The sequence below is a fragment of the Oryctolagus cuniculus genome, chromosome 3 (assembly GCF_964237555.1).
Source record: "Oryctolagus cuniculus chromosome 3, mOryCun1.1, whole genome shotgun sequence".
Classification (NCBI taxonomy): Eukaryota; Metazoa; Chordata; class Mammalia; order Lagomorpha; family Leporidae; genus Oryctolagus; species Oryctolagus cuniculus.
Genome location: NC_091434.1, coordinates 116228437 through 116241486, shown reverse-complemented (window position 1 = coordinate 116241486; position 13050 = coordinate 116228437). Strand labels below are relative to the sequence as shown.

At 45.7% G+C, this 13050-nt stretch overlaps 1 long non-coding RNA gene across 1 annotated transcript; it reads right to left on the bottom strand.

Moving 5' to 3' along the window:
- Window positions 1–897: 897 nt before the first annotated feature.
- On the bottom strand, window positions 898–4745 carry LOC108176830 (uncharacterized). The gene is made up of 3 exons (XR_001793558.3): window positions 4420–4745; window positions 3060–3218; window positions 898–2977 (listed from the first exon to the last, which is right to left on the bottom strand). It is a non-coding gene; the product is annotated as an uncharacterized lncRNA (long non-coding RNA).
- Window positions 4746–13050: the final 8305 nt, after the last annotated feature.

Genomic DNA, 13050 nt, shown 5'->3' with positions numbered 1-13050 from the left:
GGATCTACAACACCCAGTTATGGCAGGTCAAAGTCAGGAGTCAGGAACTCCATCCAGATCTCCTATGAGGCTGGCTGGGAGGAACAAGTACTTGAGTCATCACGTAGGACTCCCAGGGTTTACATCAATAGGAATCTGGATCAGATGCAGAGGTAGGACTTAATCCCAGATACTCTGATAGGGGATGTGGACATCCCAAGTGGCTTAACCCACTATGCCACAACTCCTGCCCCTGACTTGTTCTTTAATTCTTATGCTTTTATCCTCCATTGACCACCTGGGCCTTGGAATCCCTCCAGGGGAAGGAAACACTGTTGCTCCTGCCCCCCAGCTCTGACTGACCTGAATGGATATATTGAGAAGTGCGATCCAATGCCCCCTTAGAAAACGCTGCTTCTCTTCAACAACTTCCCCTGCCACACTATAGCCCCAGGTTGTGCTGAAAAACTTCTGAGCTCTAGGGGAACACTGGAGGGCTGAGGCTGGATGAGGGAAGCCTTCTGGAGCTAGGCTGAGAGGCAGGGTTTTGAAATGGAGACCAGTGAGACCTTATGGGTGACCACAGCCTAGGGGGAAACCTGGTGGGATATGCCTCACATCATGCTTTCCCCTCTATCCCATGTTCATTTATTCATTTTTATGTATTTGAGAGACAGTGTGTCAGAGAGAAAGAGAGAGAGAGAGAGAGAGAGAGAGAGAGAGAGAGATCTTTCATCCTTTGGTGAAAGGTCCTGTCCTATATAGGATGGCCAGTAAGCAACTTAAATTGAAAAACAAATGCAAAGAGATTGTATTTGGGGACCTTTCCTAGGACATGACCTAAAGTTCCTTTAATCTGTCTGTGAATCAGTTTAGAATGAAATACCGAGACATGCTACTGCATGGATGAACCTTGAGAACACCATGCTAACTGAAAGAAGCCAGATACAACAGGACACACGTTGTTTGATTCCATTTGTAGGAAATGTTCAGAATAAGCAAACCATAGAGACAGCAAGAGGACAAGAGGTTGTCAGGGACTTTTGGGAGAAGGAAGTTGTGAGTGACTGGTGATGGATAATGTAGCTTTCTAGGAGGACAAAGGAAATATTCTGGAATGTAATGGCAATGGTTGCAGAACCATGTGGATGCATTTTTTAAAAAAACACTGAATTTTTTTTAAAGGGTAGATTTTTTTGGTAGGTGAATTAATCTCAGTGTTTTGAAGTGTAAGAAAATAATACAAGAGTGCTTCAAAATAAGTTTGTGGAAAATAGGACTAAAAGAAAAGTTTCTGTGGGCACAAAAAATTTTTGAAATCCTTGCCTAGAAGAATTTTCCTGAAGTCCATGGAGGGCAGGCATTGTGGTGCAGCACATTAAACCTCTGCTTGCAATGCTGGCAATTTCATATCTGGGTGCTGATCCAAGACCCAGCTCAAGCTCAGATCCCTGCAAATCAAATGTGCTTGGGAAAGGCAGCGGAAGATGCCCCTGCCACCATGTAGGAGACCAAGGTAGAGTCCCAGGCTCTTGGCTTCAGCCTAGCCAACTCCTGGCTGTTGCCACCATTTGGAAAATGAACCAGGAGACTGAAGATCTCTCTCTCTCTCTCTCTCTCTCTCTCTGTCTCTCACTCTGCTGTTCAAATAAAGAAATCTCTTTTTTAAAACGTTTTTGAAAAATGTATATTATGAAAAACCTAGGCATAGACTAAAAATTTTGCACCAAAATGCATTCATCTTTTAATTCCAATTTTTCATGTATGTTTGGCACTCCCTCTACACAATTGATTTGGCACAAAGTTTAACAGATGTAAAGGCTTAGGAGATGCTGCTATGATTGAGATTAAGATTATAGGGCAAAGCCAGACAACAGAAAGCAGGTAGATGTGTGCTTTTACCCTGGTTAGTCCCTCCACCACCTGTGCTGAGTGACCTTGGGCAAGTTCTTTCAACTCTGTTAGCTTCAGCTGCTGCAAAGGCTCATTGGGGGCCGTGCTGCTTAACTGCTGTGAGGATCAGGTAACATATATAAAGCTCCTTGGCACAGCACTTGGCATGCCGTAGATCCTCAGCAAACCACAGCCCTCTTCCTCCTTGTTTGTTAGCAATTCTCAGAGCACAGCCAAAGCTGGCTGGGAGTTGGGGTTCCAGCCCTGCAACCAATGAGAACCCAGCAGGGCATTTCCCCTGAGCCTCCAAACAAAATGTCCAACAGGACACGGGAGAGTGGTGGCTGAGAAGGGAAGTCAGAGGTCAGAGTGAAGGAAGCAAGTCCATGAACTAGGTCACAGCATTACGGCTGTAGGATCGGGGACCAAGCGAAGTAAAAAAGGTCTGGGAACTGAGACAAACCATTCTGGATAAAGGCCTCGGAAAAGGCAATGGTGTGAGTGCCCAAGGCAAGGCCAGGTCTGTTTATTTAAAAGACACTAAAGCAGATTGGACCTAAGACCTGAAATCTGTTATCCTCAACTAGTCAGTAAATCATTCTCACTGTCATAGAAGCCTAGGAGAGGGGGAGTGAATGGGAAGGGAGGGGGATGGGCAGAGTGGGTCCCCGGGAACTGGACGTGATTAATCATCACCACCTCTCCGTGGACAACGCAGTTCAGTGTGCAGCAGCTGGGGGTGGGAAATCCTGGCTTGAAAATTCTTCATCTCCTTATCCCACAGTCCAACAATCCTGCCAAAATGTTGAATTTAAGGACAAAATGCAGTGATTTGTTGGATGCAAAATCTCTGAGATGGGAGGCTTTCTGCTCGAGAGTCGAAATTGTTGCATTGATAAATGCTGGTGTCTATGGCTGCTGGCTGTCTCCGGGGTGCTGGGGGAAGAGGAAGAATTTGATCCCGTGAAGAAATTCCTCCCGGCTGTCTCTTAATCTATTCTGTGATCAATATTAACACTGTCGAAATACTTAAACTCTTCTTCCTTGTTGTCACCCATCTGTGTATGAATTCATTACCCAGGCCAGATGCAGGACAATAACGTGTCTGCAGATAAAACGAGAGGAGATTATTTTATTATAATGCATAGAGAAGGTACCCAGCCAACATAACAAATGACACCAGGCACCTTCACGGCAAGCGGTGTGCAGCTGATTCAGTTTTTCTTCCTTCAGTCTTCCACAGAGATCCATTTCCTTAAGGCCACTGGATTCTGAGGCAGAGGCGTGCACATGTGTTTCTGCTTAGGGCTGTGTCGGCAGTGATGGCCAGGCTGTTTCTCGGGGACCTGACCGGCACAACTTAGTTTGAGCTTGCAGCAACAGACATCCTGCGTTTCAGTCATTTCTCCTTTCAGGAGAGCACAACACAGCATCTCCAGGCACTGGCTGAGGCTTGGTGCCCACTGGGAATGCAACTCTAACAAAGAGGTTTGCAAGGACCAAGCCAGGGTTCCTGCTGGCAGGACTCTGCTTACTGATTTGCACATTCACACACTTCCTGACGTTCCCACTTAGACAAATGCATGATGTATGTATATATATATATATATATACACACATATATATACGTATATATATATGTATACATGTGCAAATCCCTGTGCATCTCACACACTCGCCCAAACATCTCTGGTACTTTACGCACACGCCAACTGGAAATGTACCACCTGTACAGGAACTGTGTACACACACACAGGTGCACCTCTTTATGCTCACACCCATGGCAGAGATTCCATGTCAGCTCTGTGGTGTCTAAATCATAGCCATATTTCTAGTCTTCCAGACAACAGCACCCCACTACAGGAGTGACATTTTGAGAAGGCATATTGAAAACAATGACAGTGTTTGTGCCACTGGAAGTTTATACATCACTGCCTTCCCCACCTCCCAACAAAAGGAAGAAGGAATAGAAAAGTACATAACTGAGATGTGACCAGGTAGGAATATTGGAAAGTCCCTTGAGCAAAAACATCAAGTCATCGACATGAACACAGACCAGGAAATAATTAAGGTCCCATTTGAATGCCAGCAATTTCTGAAATTGCTTTGTTGATAGGTGAATGAGATGGAGGGTGATTTTCCTGTTAACCCATACGCATCTCTGCAGTTAGGAATAGAGATGGGGTTGCTAGGTTCCTTCCAGCCTTCCAGGGGATATTACTTTTGCTAACAGCATCTTTTAGGATCCAAACAACTCACATTTGCTTACACAGAAATGGAATGGAATGGAGCAACATCGTCGTTATTGTTATCATTTTCCAGTACGGCAAAATCCATCTTGGATGTAAAGCAGACATTTTGGAGGCAGCTCACGGAGAGCTGGGTTAGTTCCTTAACGGGGCTATGTCTGTTCCTCAATAGTTGGCAATGGGGTTTTCTGAAATGCAGCCCTAAGGAACATTGACTGGTCCACTCTCTCCATCCTAGATGGGACCTCCCACCTCCCGCTGCCCGTCTCGAGCCCTCGAAAACAAATTTCTCTCTTACATCACAGGCCTCGGAGAAACAGGAAGCGGTTGCTCTTGGGCTGAGTTCACCGCAGCTCTCTTGTGGCCATGGTCCTGTTCTGGTAGGACTGGAAATCGAGTGGCCAAGAAGCAGAGTGGAGGAGGTTGCAGCAGGCTGGGATGTGGGGGTTGGGAAAGTTGGGCTGTGTAATTTTGAGAAGTCGGAGCCCAGGGTGCTGCCTGGAATTCCAAAATGGGGAGAGATCTCAGTTGCTTTCATATGGAAATCGGCCTGGAAGCGGACTTTGTCTCTGTTTGGAACTGAAGCCAAGACCAAGTTCAGTGAACCTAACACACCGTTCAATCAAGCATTGAAACCCTGGAGAAGAGAAGGCAGGAAAGGGAGGGCAGCGGGTCAAAGAGACTCGCCTTTCTTTTGGACTTGGTTCCGGAGGTGGAAGTAAGGAGGAATTAAGCACTGGAAACAACGTGGGGGCAAAATCCCATCTATCGGGAAGGTGCATTTGGCTTGGCTTTAAGTGAAAGAAAGAAAAGAAGGGGAGAGAAGAAGGAAATCAAGAAAGGAAACAAAAGTAGGGAGGAGAGAGAGACAATGATACTGGTTCAAAGCAATGAGTCTAAATTGACAACATAAATGCAAATCCATATGCTGAGAGCAACAGAAAGGAAGGAAGGCACTTGCCTACAATCGGCCAAGATCGCCCCCACCCTTGCTTCCTTTCATAAAGGCTTTCTGAGATTGGAAGATTCTTAAAGCAAATACTAACTGGACTTCTGAAGGTGTACTCTAGGACTTGCTTTAAGTTAGTTTTGTTTTTAGTCCATCTTCAAAGGAAAGTTGATGAAGCACCTATTCTTTGCACGCACACACACAAAAAACCCACCAGCTAATATAGTTTCTTCCTAGATACTTTTTGGGGACTAGTTTCCTGTCTTTTGTCCTTGATTTATTATTGCCTTTATTTGTTCTCCCCATTTGGCTCATTTTATTCTTATTTTAAAAGAACAGCTCCAAAGACCCTTCTATTTTCATGGAAATTTCTCAGTAGTAACAATTTCAGATAGCTTCCAAAAGAATAATCATCATGCTGGCTATTTCACCCAAGATGCTTTGCAGCATTTCACATAACAATTTACTAATTAATGACAAATTAAATGGAATTTGGTAAGAAGAATCAGAGGTTAGAGTACTGGTATATATTGTGTTTAAAAAGGTATGCAAATATCTTCAGCCCATTTGTGGTTCATCAGTGGGAAATAATAGCTATTCTACTTGAAAAGTTCACAGGCAAGAGGGCCACTGCATAGAAGCAGAATTTGGAAATTATGCATCATTTTAATTTTTTAACAGTTTCTTACAGTAGAGAGTGTTCCTTCATTTTAAAGTTACAATGAACTGAGTCTTTTTTGTTTTAATAGCTTTAAAATCATGGAAATTAGACTGTACTTTGCTGCTTATATTACTTACATATCTGGAGGCAAGAAGCAATCTTCAGAAATCAGCGACTAAAATTTTAATCTTTCATAAAAAAAAGGCTCTGACTCCAATCTTCTAAAGCTGGTTGGGAAACTACAACCCACGGCCCAAAGCCAGAGCTCTGTCTGTTTTTATAAATAAAGTTTTATTAGAGCAGAGCCTCAATGATTCATCTACCCATTGACTGTTTTTGAGATATGTGTATGGCAGAGTTGGAACAAAAACCTAAAATATTTACAATTTGGCCCTTTTGGGGAGAAATTTGCCAATCCCTGTCCTGGAGGGTAAAGCTGGGGAGAGACGTTTCTCATAAAGAGAGAATAAAACTTTTTAACCAAGAAAATAGTGAACTTGCTGTGTCCTATCACTTTTGAAAGCCCACAAGTCATCATAACCTCAGCTGTTGCAAACATTCGCCACACGTTTTTCTTGCTACAGGTGCCTGTAAGGGGTGGGGGCTGGGAGGAGGGGCCTTCTCTCCTGCTACCTCCATTCTTCAGGAGCCCAGTAAACACGCAGCTCCCCTCAGGAAACACTGGCCATCCCTGAGAAGAAAAGGCTTTGCTAAGAGTAAACTGGCTCTGTCATCCATGAAGGTTCTGGGAGATACAGGAAGTTCCCCAGGTCAAATAAAATGATGGCTTTGAACCTGTGCAAATTTACTTATTTTTACTCTTGCTACCTCTGAGGGTGAGAAAAATGTCTTCACTTATCTTTATTTTTCATCTTCTTTTCAAAACAGTAATATCTAAAAGTTATTTGGGGGCACGAAAATGTCTTATCCTATATAATTTATTTCCCCCGGAACAGAGGATGCTACAAGTAAACATTCATTTGACTCTTGAACATCCCATTTGTATGTTATTTATTTATTTATTTATTTGAAAGAGAAAAAAAAAAAAGGAGAGAGAGCTCATATCTGCTATTCACTCTCCAAATATCTGTGAGAAGCCAGAAACCAGGAACTCATGGGTGACAAGGATCCAAGTGTCACTATCTGCCTCCCAGGCTGCTCATTAAAAGGAAAATAGAGGGACTGATGCTGTGGCACAACAGATTAACCCACAGCTTGCAATGCCAGCATCCCATATCCCATATCCCATATCGTATATCAGTGCCATTTGTGTTCTGGTTGCTCTGCTTCCAATCCAGCTTCCTGCTATGTTCCTGACAAGGCACTGGATGATGGTCTGAATACTTTGGCCCTTGCCACTTATGTGAGGGACCAGGATAGAGTTCCTGGATCCTGGCTTCTGCCTGGCCCAGCCCTGGCTCTTTTAGCCATTAGGGGATTGGACCAGCAGATCTCTCTTCTCTCTCTCTCTCTCTCTCTCTCTCCATCCCTTTCAAATAAATAAGACTTTTAAAAAAATGAAGCTGGAATTGGGAGTAGAGTTGGGACTGGAACTCAGACACCCCAATATGGGGTGCAGGTGTTCCAAGAGTCATCTGAACCATTGCACCAAACACAGTCTCCCATATGTGTTAACGAGGGCAGAAGCAAAATCTGAGACAGAACATCCCTCACATGATTACGACAAGGTGCCACCCCACAACACCTTTCACATCTTGGCCAAACATCACTATAAAACAGGAAAATGTTGTCAACTTGACTGAGCACTTTTTTTACCTTCAGCAAATTGGCTGCAGCAGCACCATTTCAGTCTCTCAGCACAATCTTGGTCTCTTTCCTCCTGTAGCTTCTGGTCTCTGAAATGCATTTATGTGCTTTGTTTTAGAAAGAGCACTGGAGTAGGAATTTCACAGATTATGTGATTTGGAAAGGTGATCTAACCACTTAGAGGATTCCAACCACTTAGAGGACAGAGAGGAGATGGCTTAGTTCAGATTGGTGAAACTCTATATCCCTGCTGTCTCTAACTCATCTATTCAACCAAAGTATTGAGCACCCTACTGTGTTGTACTAGGTCCTGGGTAAACAACTGGGAAGAAAGAGACATAGCCCTGCCTTCAGGGAGCTTGCTGTTATATGAAGGTATTGTGAGAAAGGATCATTAAAGATGACTACACATACAGATATAATGACAAATTATGACACATATGTGCATCAAGAGACATTTGCGGGAGGCATTCTGCTTTAGGCAAGGAAGACCTTGCCAAGGAAGTGACATAAAAAAACAACCTTGAAAGATAACCCAGTCAGAAAAAAAGTGGGAAGCATTCCAAATGCAGCACAGTCAGGGTCACCCGAGGCAGATGTCTCAAATAGATCACAACTGTCTTTTCCGCTGAGAACAGACGAAGCCTCAGAATGCGCCACACAACCCTCTAGGCAGCTACCACCCAGTAACTGGAGTTGGAAAATGAGGAAAACTAGTTATAAACCCTGGTTTCAGAAGGCCCTCCCAGGCCTGCAAGTTCTGGTGCTAGGATTCCCATTTGACTCAGCATTTGCATACTAACTCTTGGTCTGAATATGTCACAAGTGCCTGCTTCCTTTCAACTCTATGGATTCCCTGGAGATGACGAATTCTCTCTCATCCCATCCCATTCAGTTCCTATAAGCAAAAACCTCTTTCCACACCTGAATTCCAAAGGATCTTCAAATTTCCTTTTGTCAGTAGAATCTCCCCCATGAGTTATTTATTGCTGTGTGACAAACCACATCAAAATATAGCAGCTTAAAAAACTACAGAGGCAGACATTATGGCACAGTAGGTTAAGCCCCCACTTGGAATGCTGCATCCCATATCAGAATGCCTGGGATCCAGCCTTGCTCCTCTGCTTCCTAACCAGCTTCTGCTAACATGTCTGGGAGGCAGCAGATGATTGTTCAAGTACATAGATCCCTGGCACCCACATGGGGGACATGGATGGAGTTCTTGGTTTCTGGCTTTTGCCTGGCCCAAACCCAGCTCTTGTGGGCATTTGTTGGGGGAACCCATTCAGGAAAGATCTTTATCTCTCTCTTTTGCTGTCACGCTGCCTTTCAAATAAGTGAATCACTGCTTTCTCATTTGCACAGCAGCATTGAGATGGGGGCTGAGCTCAGCTGGAGGAGCTGGGAGAGCAGAGAGGATTGTGCTTCTCTCTATCCGTGGCTCTTCAAGGGAGTTTCTTCTCAGCGTGCCAGCCTTGGAGCAGAATCACGAGAGGGTGGGGCAGAAGCTGCAAGGCTCTTTAAGGCTTGGTCTCAGCACCCTCCTCCCACCACTCCTTCCCACTGATTGGTTACAAGGCCAGGGCACATCAGAACCCTCTCCTCATTCTAAACAGAGACAGCAATGGCTCATTGGAAGGGACAGACACACGGGAAAGGGTTGACTTCATGGCCATAATTTTTTTTTAATCTAGCCCCATAAAAACGTATTACAAAATTGCTGAAGTAGAACAAATAGCCAGGCTGCCTAACCTGCTCACCCATTTTTACCTCTCCTGTTCCTTAAGGCCTTAAGACGTGACTTTCCAGTCAGAGAATGGGAGGCCTAAGGAAATCATGAAAAGTACACAGAGCGTGGCTGACTTGGAGCTTGAGGCAGCTAACAGACAAACCAAAGCTTGCGATTTGGACCAGGTCTGTTTATTGCTCTGTTGACGTCATGCACATAAAGTTCCTGATTAGCTCGGCCCCCAAAGAGCTCTGAACCACCTGGTGCTTTTAACGTCCTAGCACTTTCTATCTTACAGAGACTCTGTTGGCTTTTTATAGACGTTAGACTAGAAAGGACTTGGACTTGGAGCAGTTGGATAGATTTGGATATAAAATGTGCCTCCTACACAAAGAATTTTCTTTGTGTTAGTCTTCTCAGCTGTTCAAGGGGTAAATAGGAATTTTCAAGGTTGCTGTAAGCATTAATGAAAATGAATGCAAGGCCTCTAGTGAAATCTGACATACAGTGAGTACTCAACTGATGTGGCCTACGACCATTGTTACTAGTGAGATGATCAGAAAAGACTTCCTCCAAGAGGCAGGAGTCTGAAGAATAGAATCTGGGTCTGAGAAGCACTGTGACAGAGGAAGTAGCAATGAAACACACAGTGTGGATCATTTAGGTGAATGTACATGCCCCACCCTGGCTGGAGCCATCTCAGCTTTCATCTCTTTGTACGTGGAGGGATGCTAAGGTCCGCTGTGCCAGGATTTTGAATGTCTGGATGAGGAGCTTGGGCTTCGCTCAGCAGACAATTGAAGGCCACCAAACAATGAGAGAACAATGAAGGAGACTAGGGCAGCTGCCACAGCAAGGTGGATAGACTGCAGAGAGACCAGACAAAGGGGAACCCACTGGAAAGCAGCATGGTGTACGGAAGAAAGTATGCTTGATGCCATTTTCCAAACTAATGTTTCTCCTCGCTTCAGTTGAGGCTTTGGGTGGTTTGAGATTATGTCCACACACTCCTGGACACTTTCAGGGTTAGGTCATAAAAAGCAACACAGCTTTCATGGGACCCACTTTCTTTTAGAGTGTTTTCCCTGGGAACCCCGCCCCTGGGGCCATAAGGAAGCCAGGCAGTCCCACGGACAGGCCCAGTATCCCAGCCCCGCCTCAGCTGAGGTCCTGGCTGGCAGGCAGTGTCTACTCCAGACATGAAGTGACAGGGCTTCCAGATGATCCCAGCTCCAGCTTTGAAGCCCCCAGCTGATGCCAAGTGGAGCAGAGATGAACTGCTGGCCCGAGCCCTGCCAAAATTGCTGATTCATGAGCAAAATAAATGTTGTTGCTATTTGGAGTAACTAAGCTTGGGGGTGTTTTGTTATATAGCTATAGTTTAACTGAAACCAGTTGTTTTGGAGGCTGACTTGGTGTCACACACAAACACTTGGTGTTTTCACATTTGTTCAGATGGTCAAGTATCCACAATATAAGGGTGTGTGTATGTGTATGTGTGTGTGTGTAATCTTCTCTATTGTATTATCCTCTCCATTTCCTTCATAGCATTTGTCATGATTTGCAGTTAAAGTCTTGATTTGCTATTTGTTGTCTTTCTTGGCCCTTCTCATGAAAATAGGAGCTCCCTACCTGCCCTGATCATGTCTGTCTTGCCCACTGCTCTGTGCCACTGCTCAGTGGAGCACAATGAGCATGCTGTAAATACCCATGGAATAATGAACAAGCAGATAAACACCACGGAGCTCAGATATATCCAATTCTATTGCACAGGAATCACTCTCAGAAGACATGTGCCAGAGTTGTTTTTTTTTTAAGCGAGGGGGGTATGAAATTTAGACTTTTAAATGGAGGAAATGGTTTGAATTAATTTTGTTTCTGTTGTGAATGGATACAAACATTCAAAAACAGTCACTTCAAAACAAAACAGTCACTACACTCACCTCAGTGGCACTCACAGAGAAAGAGCAAGCACTGGATGCCACCTTTGAGTGCCATTAACAAACATCCTCTCCTCAAAGTCTCAGTAGCTCCATGTGCCAGGTATTCCTAGTACCAATTAAGAGAGGAGGGCACCAAGATTTAGCTCTATCCAGTGGTTCTCTCAAGGAGCACAACTTTGAAGTGGGGAGGCCAGGGTACAAACTCGGGTATGATGCCATAGTTGCTGAAGCTGGGGAAGCCAAGTTCAGAAGGCTGGAGAAAGCCTGGAGGTGTCTTTGTTTCTGTGTGAGGGCAAGCCAGCGACTGTGTTATCTGCAAGGCTGCTATCACACAACCCCATAGGCAGGGTGGCTTATAAACAACAGGAATTTCTCACAGTTCTGGAGGCTGGGAAGTTCAAGAACAAGGTGCTGTCAAATTCAGTCTCTGGAAAGACTGGCTTTCTGGTTTTAGTCATTGTGTTTCCACATGATGGAGGAGACCAGGGGAGGTGGGGTGGGGCAGATGGAGGGGTCTCTCTTTTGCAAAGACATTAACCCCATTCAGGACCCTCCTCAGACCATCACACTGGGGACTGGATTTCAACATATGCATCGTAAGGGGGACAGAAACCCAGCACACCCACCCTTCTTTTAGCCATTCAACAAGCCCTCATGGAGCACACAGAGCTTACACTGTGGGGGCCACAGCTTATCTTAGCACTGCCTATGGGATAACAAACAAGATGCAGCTCCCTCCAGCCCAGTGAGGGAGGGAGGTGGACAGGCTGGGGCTGTTAGAAGGTAACATGACCAATGCACCCTGGGAGGACTGACAGAGTCTTGGGGAGGATGGTCTATGGCATGGGCGAGGCGATAGATCTCATCCTTAATCCTAACTTCTTTCACTCAGGCTGTCTCTTCTCCCCCAACCTTACCCTCCTTTTTCCCACGCAGGGAACTGAGATGGAGGCCCTGCCAAGATGGCCAAGTCAGGGAAGAGTCGGTCTCTGTAGCACTCCCCTGGATGCCCTCCAGTCCTCATAGGCTGCCCCTTTCTGGGCAGGGCCTCAGTGGGCAGGGCCAGCCCAGTGTGGCACACACTCAAGCTTGTCGTCACACTAGGTTTGTCCTCGGCCACGGGAAACACAGATGGCCAGCCAAGCCCACCACCGAGAGGGCCAGATCAATGTTACCTGGGTCCCACGACAGGATGAAATGTTTTGTTGTAATATTGCCTCGATAAAAGTATTGTAATATTTAAAATGTAGTATTGATCCCTCTGCGAGCACCATAAATCCTACTAGGATTTGAGAGCCTGACCACAGAGAATGGGCTCCGGGCCGGGAAGCAAACGTGAGAAACGCTTTGGACTGGGGCGTCCATGTCCATGGTCACCCCACCAAGGGGCAGGAGGTGTAAGGCCTGCAGCCCCTGTCTGCTCTCACATCAAAGGGGAGAGGCTCTGATCCTGGGGCTGACACAGGAGAACTTGAGAGAAACTGTTTAAACAAAGGAATCAAAACCCGAAACTAAATCACCTGCTCGTGTTTTATGAGGCCCTGTTCTGAATCAATACAAGCCCCAGGGCCCAGGATGCCTCGTACTGAAAGGGGATACTTTTCCATCCTGAACCGAGTCGGGCTGCTTAAGTAAAACAGATGTTACCCGGGAGTGCCGCTATTCCCAGCCCCCGCCCCTCGCCTTTCTCCCCCTCCCCAGCCTGGCTCCCTGCGCTGGGAAGAAGGGAGCTGACACTCGCCTGCCCCGAAACCCAAGTCAGGTTGGGAAATTCTAAGCCTTGGAATTCCTCCATCCTTAGCCCACAGAAGTTTTCTTCTCTGTTTACCAGGGCGGGAGTGCGGGAAGGGGTTTGGGGCTGGGGGGCAGGGGGACGGGGG